Genomic DNA, 14,884 nt, shown 5'->3' on the forward strand with positions numbered 1-14,884 from the left:
GCGCCACCGTCGCGTCTGCGCCGACTTTTTTCGCGTATTTTTCCCCGCGCGGCGCCAGTGCGGAGGGTTGTCCGCGAGCTTATAACATGCAGAGACATGCAAAGAAGGGTCATACACAAAAAGTACGAGTGAAAATATATTTATTAATGCCAATTGTAATGCCAATCAAGTTGCGATATATTTATTAAAGCCAATTGTGCTGGGAATTGTGCCAATTGTGATGCCAATCAGGTGAAGGAGAAAAACCCAGCCGAAAAACCTTCACGACTTGTAACAGAAGAAACACAATACACATAATAAAGAACATACTTACTCATTACCAATTTCACAGCTTCCATATGGGTATGACTCAATGGCGTTAAAGAGGTATCTCTACTTCTTTCGTCATTTTCCAATCCACACCGAATTTTTTCGCGACTTTTTCCTGTGCGCGACAGGCGGCGCTCGTGTGGAGGGCTGCTGCAGTGGGTGGAGCGTGGCCGGATGGTTGCGTGAGCGCTTACCAGCTAACATTTTTCATCCTGGGCCGACTTCTTTCGTCATTTTTCAATCTGTGCCGAATTGAATCGCAATTTTTTTCCAGCTACAACAGGTGTGCAGTAGGCGATTTACATGCAAAGGATAGCCGTACACAAAAGTACAAGTGAAAATATATTTATTAAAGTCATTAGTGTCAGGAATTATGTTATGACTCAGTGTGAAGGAGAAAAACTCAGTCAAAAATCTGATGCAATAGCATTGAAGGGTTGTCACGGATCAAACGCAATATTTTTTATTAGTGGTAATCACGCGTTTTCAATGAATCAGAAGGGATAGCACATTTTAATCAAAGAATATATTTTTAATCATTATGATTACAATCAAAATTACAAGTTTTATTATAAAAATTCTGAGACTTCAGAACCTGATAGATGTAAGTAATTTCGAGCACAGTAGCTAACTTTAATATTCCAACATGACACAAATAATCAGTTTCTTATGATTTGAATAGCGCAGACACAAGGAAATAATTCGAATCAGCACATAACATTAATAGAGAACCAATCCTCCAAATGTAGAGAAGTAATAGCTACACCATATCAAAACGAGAAACGAGCGCCACATTTAATCAAAGAAGATATTCTTAATCAATATGATTACAAACAAAATTACAAGTTGTATTATAAAAAGTCTAATTTTCCTATACGTGAGAACCATCAGTGCAATAGCAGGAAGTTCTGACAGATGTATGTGAACAGCAGAGAACCTGGAAGACCATGGGACACGAACACAAGAGGAAATAAAATCTATAACATTACATTGGTTAATCAAAACAACAGAGGAGAATAATCTATCACTTTAACTATCATAAAATCATCATCCTGACTTCCACAATACAATTTTCATTCTAAGAGACACTACAAGCTTTACTTTGTTTTATGAATCCGACACAGAAAATATGTTAAAAAAATTAACTTCACCACATAGCACGCTCCTAGCCAACAATCAGCTCTAATAATATCTGCCCTGATTTGTTGAAGACGGGAGGCGTACACCTGACAGTTATGAACATTTTCGAGCGCAATAGAGAAGATTATTCCAACATTACACAATTAATCATTTTCTTATTAAGTAAACAGCATAGACATACGGAAATAATGAGAAACACGATCAACAGCTAATAGAGAACCAAAACAAACATATCACATAAACAACAGACACATGCAGGAAAATAAATGAAAAAGAATCTATCAAAACGATAAACATGCACGGATGAATGGCAGAGAAACACTTTGAACGCCACATGATGAATAATTTAATACAGCACAGAGCTAACGCTGAATAGCAGAGAAACAATCTAAACGGCGCATCTACCAACGTGTAAACAACAGTCAGGAAAATATTACTGAAACAGCTAATAGAGAGCCAAAATCCAACACGTAAACAAGAGGTACACAAAGGATAAATAGTTGAAGAACAATCTAACAAAACAAGAAACATGCATGAATGAATAGCAGAGAAACACTCTAAACGGTGCATCTACCAACGGTAAACAACAGACACATGCAGGAAAATTGAAAAAGAATCGATCAAAACGATAAACATGCACGGATGAATGGCAGAGAAAGGCTTTGAACGATGCATCTGCCAACATGTAAACAACACACAGGAAAATAATAGCGAAACATTACAATTTGAAATAATATATCTTTTGAACTATCATAAAATCAACCTTGCGAGCTAACAATATCCTACTCAGGCACTATAAACGTTACCTTGACAGAGTTATCCAAACACGCACCACAGCTATACTTTCCACAGTACAACCAGACTCGAGACACGGTGGGGTCACTCTCTCCATCTATGCAGACCGGTGGGGTCACTCTCTCCATCTATACAGCCCAAAAGCGGGGAACCTGTTGGGTGGGGAAATCCTCTCTCTTTTTCAAATTCTTTCCTCCAAAAAGGAAATATTCTTAGGACCGGTGTACAGAGGCGAAATTTTTTATTGATCGCAAATAGACATTGGAATTATTCGATTCTAAAGAACACAATAAGAATTCTATAAAAAAAAAAATCTAAGAATAGACTTTCTAAGCAAATGAGAAATATTATCGACGCAAACAATACCAAATGAGAAACGATGAATTTTAATGTATTTCAGATCAGACAAAACTATTAGGCATACATTATTCTCAACTCACAAATATCATTCGATTGAATATCTGAAGCAAAGAGAGAAAGTCAAATTTATTCAATGATACAAACAATACTCGTTCGAAAACGAGAATCAAATTTAATTACATCGTTTTATGTTAACTTTGCAATACACGCAGAAGTCGCAAACAACTCATCTGAAATGCAAATTATTGTGTTTGCTATAGCGGAAATCAACGCACACAACTAGTAGAATATTTTTATTAATATCAATCGAGTGATCATCTGAAACAAAGTCAAAAGCAGTAATTAATTTAGGCAAACATTTTTTCATAATCACACAGCGCAAATATACATCACAGAAACATGTCTTTTTTCATTCAGGACCCACTAGTGGAAACGAAGTGAGAGAGTTCCCGTACACATTCGTTAAGGTTACGCCCGCAGGGAGTAGGGGAATCCAAACAACGGTCTATGTATTCAAAGCCATAAAATCGCTCCTACAAGTCAAGTTAGGGAAGGAGGGTCTCTTGCGCTGTCTTGTACATAGAATCACTGAAAGCAAACGTTTTTCCTTTACACATCACATCTTTTTTGTGAATTGACTTTCATAATTCTAACGCCAGGTGGAAGATTATGAACCTGATAATAAAATTTTAATAAATAAAATTAGCACCAATATGATTTAATTAAATGTCGAGGCGCACTACAAAACAGAACAGACAATTGCTATACATTGAAGAGATGGACGGATTTTGTACTCGTTACCATACGTCATGGGAGGACCTGATAAAAAGCTGCTTCGAAAAGGAGGAGCCGCGAAACGATTCATTTATCGCTGCATTTCAATACGTCCTAGACATGGTCGTATTCGGAGATATGGCACAAATTATGGAATTCAAGATGCGAGAACTTGTATGCCGAATCTACAATAGTTATAAAAATATTTGCACGTCATCATCGGAAGGACCACTTGGGTTGATGGTGGAGTTTTTGAGGTTTGCTAACGAAGAATTGAAATACACTAGACCAAATGTAATTGTAATCATTGCAATGGGTATTGCATTAATCAAGAAAGCAATCAGATCAAATTATCATATACAAGCAGTCTATATCGCACGATTCATTACGGATTTGTTGAAATTACACCTAACGGTTGAAATGGAAAGTACATAAAAAATCTTATCACGTGATATATTCCACTAGAGCCTCTACACATTTATTTTATTCTACCAGTCAAGGATGTCGAATGAACAGAAGTTCAATATTGTCGTGCAAGGTCTGATGTATCATCACTTATTGAAACTCAACAAACATATCAATTGTGGTGGGCCACCGGACGATTTTCATCTAATACTCTCTTGTACGCCATTCAAGAATCTTCATACAAAGAAAGGAAGCATCAATAAGAGACTGTGCAAATTCGTCGCAACAAAGAGCAAGTTGTTGAAGCAATACAAACACGGCGACAACATATCACCTGCGTTAATCAACGCTGGATTCAAGCGCCCAATAATCAGAATAAATTACTTGATGTCTTCGGAATTCATCAATCAAGACAACAAACGAAAACTTCGGAGTTTGGAATAGAATTGTAATTTATCGAAATAAACAAGTGTATAATTGAAATAATAATTGTATTCTTTGTCATAATTCTAATGTATTCTACACAGCGCAACGAAAACAGCTTATGACTAGATTGAAGATTGCTAAGGAGACACTACATACAAGGATCTTCGCATGGAATCAGCGCTGGCAATCAAAGAGATTTTTTTACACGACCACACTCTATACAACACCGACACCCGAAGGAAAGAATTGTAGAAGAATCGATAATAGAAATTTAGAGGCATGTTACATCAATCTTTGTTTACAAAGAGGATCACTAATATTTTGCGAAAGCTTATTTTACGAATTAAATTGCACAGTGTATATATTTTCTCAGACTATTGGGCAGTTGACAATACTATATTGAAAGCAATCTATTATCAAATGACGCGAAGGTGGAGTCTACAATTCTAATCATCATAACATGCGGCACACAATTCCAATAATATTTTGGGAGAATCGAATCACGCAACTGTCATCAGAAATGTTTAACTAATGAAGATGAGCACTATGCATAAGATATGTAATTATAATAAGTAAATATTCCTTTTGCAAACATAACCAAAGCAGCACACATAAACGTAGCTTCAATTCACAGAATGTACCCGAGGTTTTTAATTAGCCATACTGAAAAACTATGACTCTATTCGATATGTCACGGCATATGAGGCACTACAAATGGAAGGACATACATTAATTTTAGAAGATTTTAGCTCATAATGAATCAAAACGCAATCTCCAACACCAAAGGTTCGTGTTTAAATTTTCAAAGTCAAAACTGAACACTCTTTCTTACAATTTTTTTTAAGATGTAGATTAAAAAGCTGTCTATATAGTCACACACTGTATACAAGATATTTGTTTGTACATTAATTGATAAAATTTATCAGATCACATTCCGGAGCAGTGGAGACTATCAGTAAGTGTTTAATTAAAACTGCTGCCGCAATTTACGAACTGAGTTGTAGAAAGAGTAATTTCACAGCTTTAGCTGGCTCACTTTGATACGCGAAGGTTTTAAGAACTCTTTTGCGATGACAAAGAATTTAATCGAGTGTATTGATGTTTTCTATATACTCTATAACGTAATGTGAATTCTCCACGACGTGGATAGTAAAAGTTACGAATATTTTTCGAACAAATTTACTTAAAACTCGGAGAAAGGGTCACCCGCGTCGTCGAATGCGTTTCGGCAACACGCCGGACAGCGTTTCCCGGACACCCTTCCGAAACCGAACGCGATTCGGCGCCCAACGCGTTAACGCGGCACCCCAACGCGAGCGTGTTGCTTTCTTCCGGAAACGGGTTCGTCGACGCGGGTGACCCTTTCTCCGAGTTTTAAGTAAATTTTGTTCGAAAAATATTCGTAACTTCTACTATCCACGTCGTGGAGAATTCACATTACGTTATAGAGTATATAGAAAACATCAATACACTCGATTAAATTCTTTGTCATCGCAAAAGAGTTCTTAAAACCTTCGCGTAAGTGAGCCAGCTAAAGCTGTGAAATTACGCTTTCTACAACTCAGTTCGTAAATTGCGGCAGCAGTTTTAATTAAACACTTACTGATAGTCTCCACTGCTCCGGAATGTGATCTGATAAATTTTATCAATTAATGTACAAACAAATATCTTGTATACAGTGTGTGACTATATAGACAGCTTTTTAATCTACATCTTAAAAAAAATTGTAAGAAAGAGTGTACAGTTTTGACTTTGAAAATTTAAACACGAACCTTTGGTGTTGGAGATTGCGTTTTGATTCATTATGAGCTAAAATCTTCTAAAATTAATGTATGTCCTTCCATTTGTAGTGCCTCATATGCCGTGACATATCGAATAGAGTCATAGTTTTTCAGTATGGCTAATTAAAAACCTCGGGTACATTCTGTGAATTGAAGCTACGTTTATGTGTGCTGCTTTGGTTATGTTTGCAAAAGGAATATTTACTTATTATAATTACATATCTTATGCATAGTGCTCATCTTCATTAGTTAAACATTTCTGATGACAGTTGCGTGATTCGATTCTCCCAAAATATTATTGGAATTGTGTGCCGCATGTTATGATGATTAGAATTGTAGACTCCACCTTCGCGTCATTTGATAATAGATTGCTTTCAATATAGTATTGTCAACTGCCCAATAGTCTGAGAAAATATATACACTGTGCAATTTAATTCGTAAAATAAGCTTTCGCAAAATATTAGTGATCCTCTTTGTAAACAAAGATTGATGTAACATGCCTCTAAATTTCTATTATCGATTCTTCTACAATTCTTTCCTTCGGGTGTCGGTGTTGTATAGAGTGTGGTCGTGTAAAAAAATCTCTTTGATTGCCAGCGCTGATTCCATGCGAAGATCCTTGTATGTAGTGTCTCCTTAGCAATCTTCAATCTAGTCATAAGCTGTTTTCGTTGCGCTGTGTAGAATACATTAGAATTATGACAAAGAATACAATTATTATTTCAATTATACACTTGTTTATTTCGATAAATTACAATTCTATTCCAAACTCCGAAGTTTTCGTTTGTTGTCTTGATTGATGAATTCCGAAGACATCAAGTAATTTATTCTGATTATTGGGCGCTTGAATCCAGCGTTGATTAACGCAGGTGATATGTTGTCGCCGTGTTTGTATTGCTTCAACAACTTGCTCTTTGTTGCGACGAATTTGCACAGTCTCTTATTGATGCTTCCTTTCTTTGTATGAAGATTCTTGAATGGCGTACAAGAGAGTATTAGATGAAAATCGTCCGGTGGCCCACCACAATTGATATGTTTGTTGAGTTTCAATAAGTGATGATACATCAGACCTTGCACGACAATATTGAACTTCTGTTCATTCGACATCCTTGACTGGTAGAATAAAATAAATGTGTAGAGGCTCTAGTGGAATATATCACGTGATAAGATTTTTTATGTACTTTCCATTTCAACCGTTAGGTGTAATTTCAACAAATCCGTAATGAATCGTGCGATATAGACTGCTTGTATATGATAATTTGATCTGATTGCTTTCTTGATTAATGCAATACCCATTGCAATGATTACAATTACATTTGGTCTAGTGTATTTCAATTCTTCGTTAGCAAACCTCAAAAACTCCACCATCAACCCAAGTGGTCCTTCCGATGATGACGTGCAAATATTTTTATAACTATTGTAGATTCGGCATACAAGTTCTCGCATCTTGAATTCCATAATTTGTGCCATATCTCCGAATACGACCATGTCTAGGACGTATTGAAATGCAGCGATAAATGAATCGTTTCGCGGCTCCTCCTTTTCGAAGCAGCTTTTTATCAGGTCCTCCCATGACGTATGGTAACGAGTACAAAATCCGTCCATCTCTTCAATGTATAGCAATTGTCTGTTCTGTTTTGTAGTGCGCCTCGACATTTAATTAAATCATATTGGTGCTAATTTTATTTATTAAAATTTTATTATCAGGTTCATAATCTTCCACCTGGCGTTAGAATTATGAAAGTCAATTCACAAAAAAGATGTGATGTGTAAAGGAAAAACGTTTGCTTTCAGTGATTCTATGTACAAGACAGCGCAAGAGACCCTCCTTCCCTAACTTGACTTGTAGGAGCGATTTTATGGCTTTGAATACATAGACCGTTGTTTGGATTCCCCTACTCCCTGCGGGCGTAACCTTAACGAATGTGTACGGGAACTCTCTCACTTCGTTTCCACTAGTGGGTCCTGAATGAAAAAAGACATGTTTCTGTGATGTATATTTGCGCTGTGTGATTATGAAAAAATGTTTGCCTAAATTAATTACTGCTTTTGACTTTGTTTCAGATGATCACTCGATTGATATTAATAAAAATATTCTACTAGTTGTGTGCGTTGATTTCCGCTATAGCAAACACAATAATTTGCATTTCAGATGAGTTGTTTGCGACTTCTGCGTGTATTGCAAAGTTAACATAAAACGATGTAATTAAATTTGATTCTCGTTTTCGAACGAGTATTGTTTGTATCATTGAATAAATTTGACTTTCTCTCTTTGCTTCAGATATTCAATCGAATGATATTTGTGAGTTGAGAATAATGTATGCCTAATAGTTTTGTCTGATCTGAAATACATTAAAATTCATCGTTTCTCATTTGGTATTGTTTGCGTCGATAATATTTCTCATTTGCTTAGAAAGTCTATTCTTAGATTTTTTTTTTTATAGAATTCTTATTGTGTTCTTTAGAATCGAATAATTCCAATGTCTATTTGCGATCAATAAAAAATTTCGCCTCTGTACACCGGTCCTAAGAATATTTCCTTTTTGGAGGAAAGAATTTGAAAAAGAGAGAGGATTTCCCCACCCAACAGGTTCCCCGCTTTTGGGCTGTATAGATGGAGAGAGTGACCCCACCGGTCTGCATAGATGGAGAGAGTGACCCCACCGTGTCTCGAGTCTGGTTGTACTGTGGAAAGTATAGCTGTGGTGCGTGTTTGGATAACTCTGTCAAGGTAACGTTTATAGTGCCTGAGTAGGATATTGTTAGCTCGCAAGGTTGATTTTATGATAGTTCAAAAGATATATTATTTCAAATTGTAATGTTTCGCTATTATTTTCCTGTGTGTTGTTTACATGTTGGCAGATGCATCGTTCAAAGCCTTTCTCTGCCATTCATCCGTGCATGTTTATCGTTTTGATCGATTCTTTTTCAATTTTCCTGCATGTGTCTGTTGTTTACCGTTGGTAGATGCACCGTTTAGAGTGTTTCTCTGCTATTCATTCATGCATGTTTCTTGTTTTGTTAGATTGTTCTTCAACTATTTATCCTTTGTGTACCTCTTGTTTACGTGTTGGATTTTGGCTCTCTATTAGCTGTTTCAGTAATATTTTCCTGACTGTTGTTTACACGTTGGTAGATGCGCCGTTTAGATTGTTTCTCTGCTATTCAGCGTTAGCTCTGTGCTGTATTAAATTATTCATCATGTGGCGTTCAAAGTGTTTCTCTGCCATTCATCCGTGCATGTTTATCGTTTTGATAGATTCTTTTTCATTTATTTTCCTGCATGTGTCTGTTGTTTATGTGATATGTTTGTTTTGGTTCTCTATTAGCTGTTGATCGTGTTTCTCATTATTTCCGTATGTCTATGCTGTTTACTTAATAAGAAAATGATTAATTGTGTAATGTTGGAATAATCTTCTCTATTGCGCTCGAAAATGTTCATAACTGTCAGGTGTACGCCTCCCGTCTTCAACAAATCAGGGCAGATATTATTAGAGCTGATTGTTGGCTAGGAGCGTGCTATGTGGTGAAGTTAATTTTTTTAACATATTTTCTGTGTCGGATTCATAAAACAAAGTAAAGCTTGTAGTGTCTCTTAGAATGAAAATTGTATTGTGGAAGTCAGGATGATGATTTTATGATAGTTAAAGTGATAGATTATTCTCCTCTGTTGTTTTGATTAACCAATGTAATGTTATAGATTTTATTTCCTCTTGTGTTCGTGTCCCATGGTCTTCCAGGTTCTCTGCTGTTCACATACATCTGTCAGAACTTCCTGCTATTGCACTGATGGTTCTCACGTATAGGAAAATTAGACTTTTTATAATACAACTTGTAATTTTGTTTGTAATCATATTGATTAAGAATATCTTCTTTGATTAAATGTGGCGCTCGTTTCTCGTTTTGATATGGTGTAGCTATTACTTCTCTACATTTGGAGGATTGGTTCTCTATTAATGTTATGTGCTGATTCGAATTATTTCCTTGTGTCTGCGCTATTCAAATCATAAGAAACTGATTATTTGTGTCATGTTGGAATATTAAAGTTAGCTACTGTGCTCGAAATTACTTACATCTATCAGGTTCTGAAGTCTCAGAATTTTTATAATAAAACTTGTAATTTTGATTGTAATCATAATGATTAAAAATATATTCTTTGATTAAAATGTGCTATCCCTTCTGATTCATTGAAAACGCGTGATTACCACTAATAAAAAATATTGCGTTTGATCCGTGACAACCCTTCAATGCTATTGCATCAGATTTTTGACTGAGTTTTTCTCCTTCACACTGAGTCATAACATAATTCCTGACACTAATGACTTTAATAAATATATTTTCACTTGTACTTTTGTGTACGGCTATCCTTTGCATGTAAATCGCCTACTGCACACCTGTTGTAGCTGGAAAAAAATTGCGATTCAATTCGGCACAGATTGAAAAATGACGAAAGAAGTCGGCCCAGGATGAAAAATGTTAGCTGGTAAGCGCTCACGCAACCATCCGGCCACGCTCCACCCACTGCAGCAGCCCTCCACACGAGCGCCGCCTGTCGCGCACAGGAAAAAGTCGCGAAAAAATTCGGTGTGGATTGGAAAATGACGAAAGAAGTAGAGATACCTCTTTAACGCCATTGAGTCATACCCATATGGAAGCTGTGAAATTGGTAATGAGTAAGTATGTTCTTTATTATGTGTATTGTGTTTCTTCTGTTACAAGTCGTGAAGGTTTTTCGGCTGGGTTTTTCTCCTTCACCTGATTGGCATCACAATTGGCACAATTCCCAGCACAATTGGCTTTAATAAATATATCGCAACTTGATTGGCATTACAATTGGCATTAATAAATATATTTTCACTCGTACTTTTTGTGTATGACCCTTCTTTGCATGTCTCTGCATGTTATAAGCTCGCGGACAACCCTCCGCACTGGCGCCGCGCGGGGAAAAATACGCGAAAAAAGTCGGCGCAGACGCGACGGTGGCGCTGCCCTGGCGGCAATGTCGTCAAATGGACAAGACCTATTACTACTAACAACAACAACTTTATTTTTTGCTTTGGAGAGTGAGGAGGTTCATCGCCAGAGGCGATACTCTACCCCATTGTTGGTGGGGAATAAAATAACGAGCCCCTTCACAATAACGATCGAAGTCCGATGGCGTCCAGAAATGTCAGAAGAGCTTTGAGCGCAGAGCGTTGCTGGGCTGGATCAGGCCAGGGACCAAGAAATTCCGATATGGAGAAGGGGCGAGAGTCCAGCTGACGAAGAGACTCGGAGAGTGTGGTTCGGGAAGGTTGGTAGGGGGAGCAATGAAGAAGAATATGCTCCAGATCCTCAAGAATACCACAGTGGGAGCAGGTGGGAGAGTCAACTTGTCTCAAGCGGTAACGCCACTTAGCTGTAGGAGGAGGAGGAGGAGGAGTGTCGTTGGGAGGAACCCGAGAGGTCTGCCTGCCTGATTAGGCGGCATGTTTCTCGGGAAGGGAAAGGTGGTGGAGAGGAGGAGAGGAAAGGGTGAAGTGGAAGACCGAGCGGAATCCGCTCGGGGGGAGGATAGCTGCGTCCATGGGCCGACTTCAGGGGAACTGTGCCGGCATACGCCTATTACACATCTGAGGGAAACCCAGGAAAAACCCCAGACGGCACAGCCGGCCCGCGGATTCGAACCGCGGACCTCCCAGTCTCCAAGCGCACGCGTTACCGCTGCGCCACCGGAGCTGGTGCCACTTAGCTGTAAAGGCCACATCGAGGCGCATTCGGTGGACCAATGCGGCATCTTGACGACAGGTGTTTCGTGGCATGCGGAAAGCGAGCGTTGGATCAACTCTGCTCAACATAGAGGGGGAAGAATGTCGGTTGTCCATTGGCGGGAAGCCAGGGGTGTCACTAGGCGTCGCAGAATTGAACGGCGGTCTCCTCTCAGCAGAACAATACTGGTCCTTTTCCGACACGAGAGTGCTGCTTCTGCGGTGCCGTTGGCCTGCTCGGGCCCCACGACACCACAATGGGCTGGAACCCTCTGGAGAACTAGCCTGTGGCCTGCTGCGTAGATAGCGTGGTAAGCCATTAACAGATCTGTGACTAGGGGTGCGGATAGGCCTCGTATGCCGGAATTTTCAATTGCTTGAAGTGCAGATTTGGAGTCTGCGAAGACTGCCCATTCCCGCGGAGTAAAATCAGCGATGTGTATAATTGTCACAAAAATGGCGTACGCCTCCTGTTTTCAACAAATCAGGGCAGATAACGATATCATTCGAGATGATGGTTGGCTAGCAGCGTGCTATGCAGTGAAGTTCATTTTTAAGAGTGCAGGGCCCTACGTTCCATTCGGGCTCGACCAGGGTTGCGGAATGGTATCACCCGTTCCATTCCAATTCCATTCCGAGGAATGGAGATTTGTGATAATTCCGTTGCTTTCAATTCCTCGGAATGAAAAGGTACGGCCAATTCCCGCTCCTGGAATGGCTTATAGCCGATAACCGTACCGGCTAGCCCAGCAGTGCTATAGAGGAGATTCACATTACCCAGCACGGAAAAAGCACGAAGACAATGTTATTTTGCTCTTGACCGTATGCATGTGCGATGCGTGTGCGCAAATGGCACGAGGGCAGAAACCAGCGGGTTGAAACCAAAAACTACCACCGGGGCACCCAGACCATTCCATTCCAATTCCATTCCATTCCTGCGAAGAAATGCATGATTCCGTTCCCATTTCATAGGACAGTTTTCGGAATTATTCCATTCCAATTCCATTCCGCGTTCTGATAAATCTGGAATGATTCCCGATTCATTCCAAATCTGGAGTGGGAACTCCGCAACCCTGCACTATTAAAACTGAACTTCACCGCATAGCACGCTCCTACACTCTTAAAAATGAACTTCACCACATAGCACGCTCCTAGCCAACTATCACCCCGAATGACAACGTTCTCGCCCCTGATTTGTTGAAAACGGGAGGAGGAGCCTATTTTGTGCCGTGCATAATGGCACAAAATAGGCTCCTCCTCCCGTTTTCAACAAATCAGGGGCGAGAACGTTGTCATTCGGGGTGATGGTTGGCTAGGAGCGTGCTATGTGGTGAAGTTCAATTCTAAGAGTGTAGTCAACCATCATTCCGAATAATATCATTCTGTGTCATGATTTGTCCAAAACAGGGGGGAGGCGCCTATCTGGGACAAGATAATCTGTCCCATGTGGGCGCCTCCTCCCATTTTCAACAAATCAGTACACACAGTCATATCATTCGGAAGGATGGTTGGCTAGGAGCATGCTATGTGGCGAAGTTCTGTGCTCTCGACCACCATCAGTGAAAGGGACATGATCGCCATAATCCAATCACTCGCACCCTTCACTGTAACACGATGCCACGTGTTTTGATGCCGAATCTAATAATGGTTTCCACACCCTAGACATGGAGAGAAGCAAGTCTATAGATTATTGCTCTTTATACAAAGTGGCCAGCAGTGTTTCCTGACAGTTTCTCCGTCTCGTGCTCCATGACCCCAACCTTGAACTCCCACATAGCAAGCACTATCGTTACGTTTGTAGTTGGCGTGCTCCAACACTATTTCTATGTATAAATACCAGAGCCCGAGGTGACCCTTTTGACCTACACGTTAACTCCATTATCATCTCTGTTCGTCTCTGGACATCATCCTTTTGCGTTTTCATCATCTCATCATCGGATTGAACTTTCTGTATTAAGTGTACTGTGGTAGCCAGTTTGACTTCGTCGAAACTCACATCCCCATTTTTTTCTTTATTCACATCACATCACATCCGAGGTGACTCGTTACAAGTACAACTCGTTACTGTAACTAAGTTCCTGTTTTTGGTAATTTGTAACTTAACTCGGTAGTTTTGTACCGTGGTAACTTTCGCAGGAACTCGTTTCTTTTTCAGGTAACTCTGCCAAAGTAACTTAAGCTAAGTTCCAAGTTACTTTTAATTCGCTTTTCACTCACGTACGTATACTTATTTTCTTGCTTTCCCTCCGGCTCTTTCATGGCATTTTATGCCACGCAGAACGTCCTATTCGATCAATGACAGTATTCTATTCAGGGAGTAAAAACCGCTGCCACTGAAATGAAGCTGAACCATTGTGCGCCCATAGGGAGGGAGTAAGATGCAAAACGTACGAATTATTGGACACGAAAACGATCTAAGCGTGCTGCACTCCTCTGCAGGCAACGCAAGGTCGAACTCAACTCCTCATGCGCGCTGCACCTGTGTAGTGCTATGTTGTGTCCGAAGTAACTTGAAAATAACTCGTGCTTTTTTAAAAGTACTCCGTAATTGCGAGTTACATATCAGGCTGAAGAACTTCGTTACTAACTTTCGTTACATTTTTCACACGGTACTTAACTCGTAACGAGCTCTTTTTGATGGGTAACTTCTCAATCTATGATAAATACGTGCACACTATATAGATCACTGCGCTCCAGCAGTTCTTCTTCCAAAACAATGGGTGTTTTTTGGAGCCATGGTTTCCCTGGTGCACATCGTGCAAGCAACAAAGCACACATGCAAGAAAGTATACAGGTAAATGTTGGACATTTTATTCTTTAATTCGGTATCTCATCTGATTGGATTTCCATGCTTTCATCAGGTTGTTCAGCCGGGATTTCTGTGTACTGCGGTCTTGAATGCTTTCAGTACTTCGGAGCTTTCTGTCCTTCGTGCTGGAAAATATGGTAGGCATAAGGCAACTGAAATATAACAGGCCGGTAGGTATAAACGGAGGAGATTTTGTATTTAGTGATGGGGGAGTTACTACAGCTCAGTGTAGTGTGAAAGTGCATGCAGCCGGCTGTTGTCGATATTTTTGTCGTATCGCTTGAAAGTTCAATGTGTCCAGTAAAATATAGGATTTGAAATCGTGCAGGAACAAAATC

At 39.5% G+C, this 14,884-nt stretch overlaps 1 protein-coding gene across 1 annotated transcript in view; it reads left to right on the forward strand.

The window, feature by feature from the left end:
- LOC135392146 (uncharacterized) overlaps nt 1-14,884 on the forward strand; it is a 188,139-nt gene that overhangs the window by 154,647 nt on the left and 18,608 nt on the right. The window lies entirely within an intron of this gene.

Source organism: Ornithodoros turicata, chromosome 4 (genome assembly GCF_037126465.1).
Source record: "Ornithodoros turicata isolate Travis chromosome 4, ASM3712646v1, whole genome shotgun sequence".
Lineage (NCBI taxonomy): Eukaryota > Metazoa > Arthropoda > Arachnida > Ixodida > Argasidae > Ornithodoros > Ornithodoros turicata.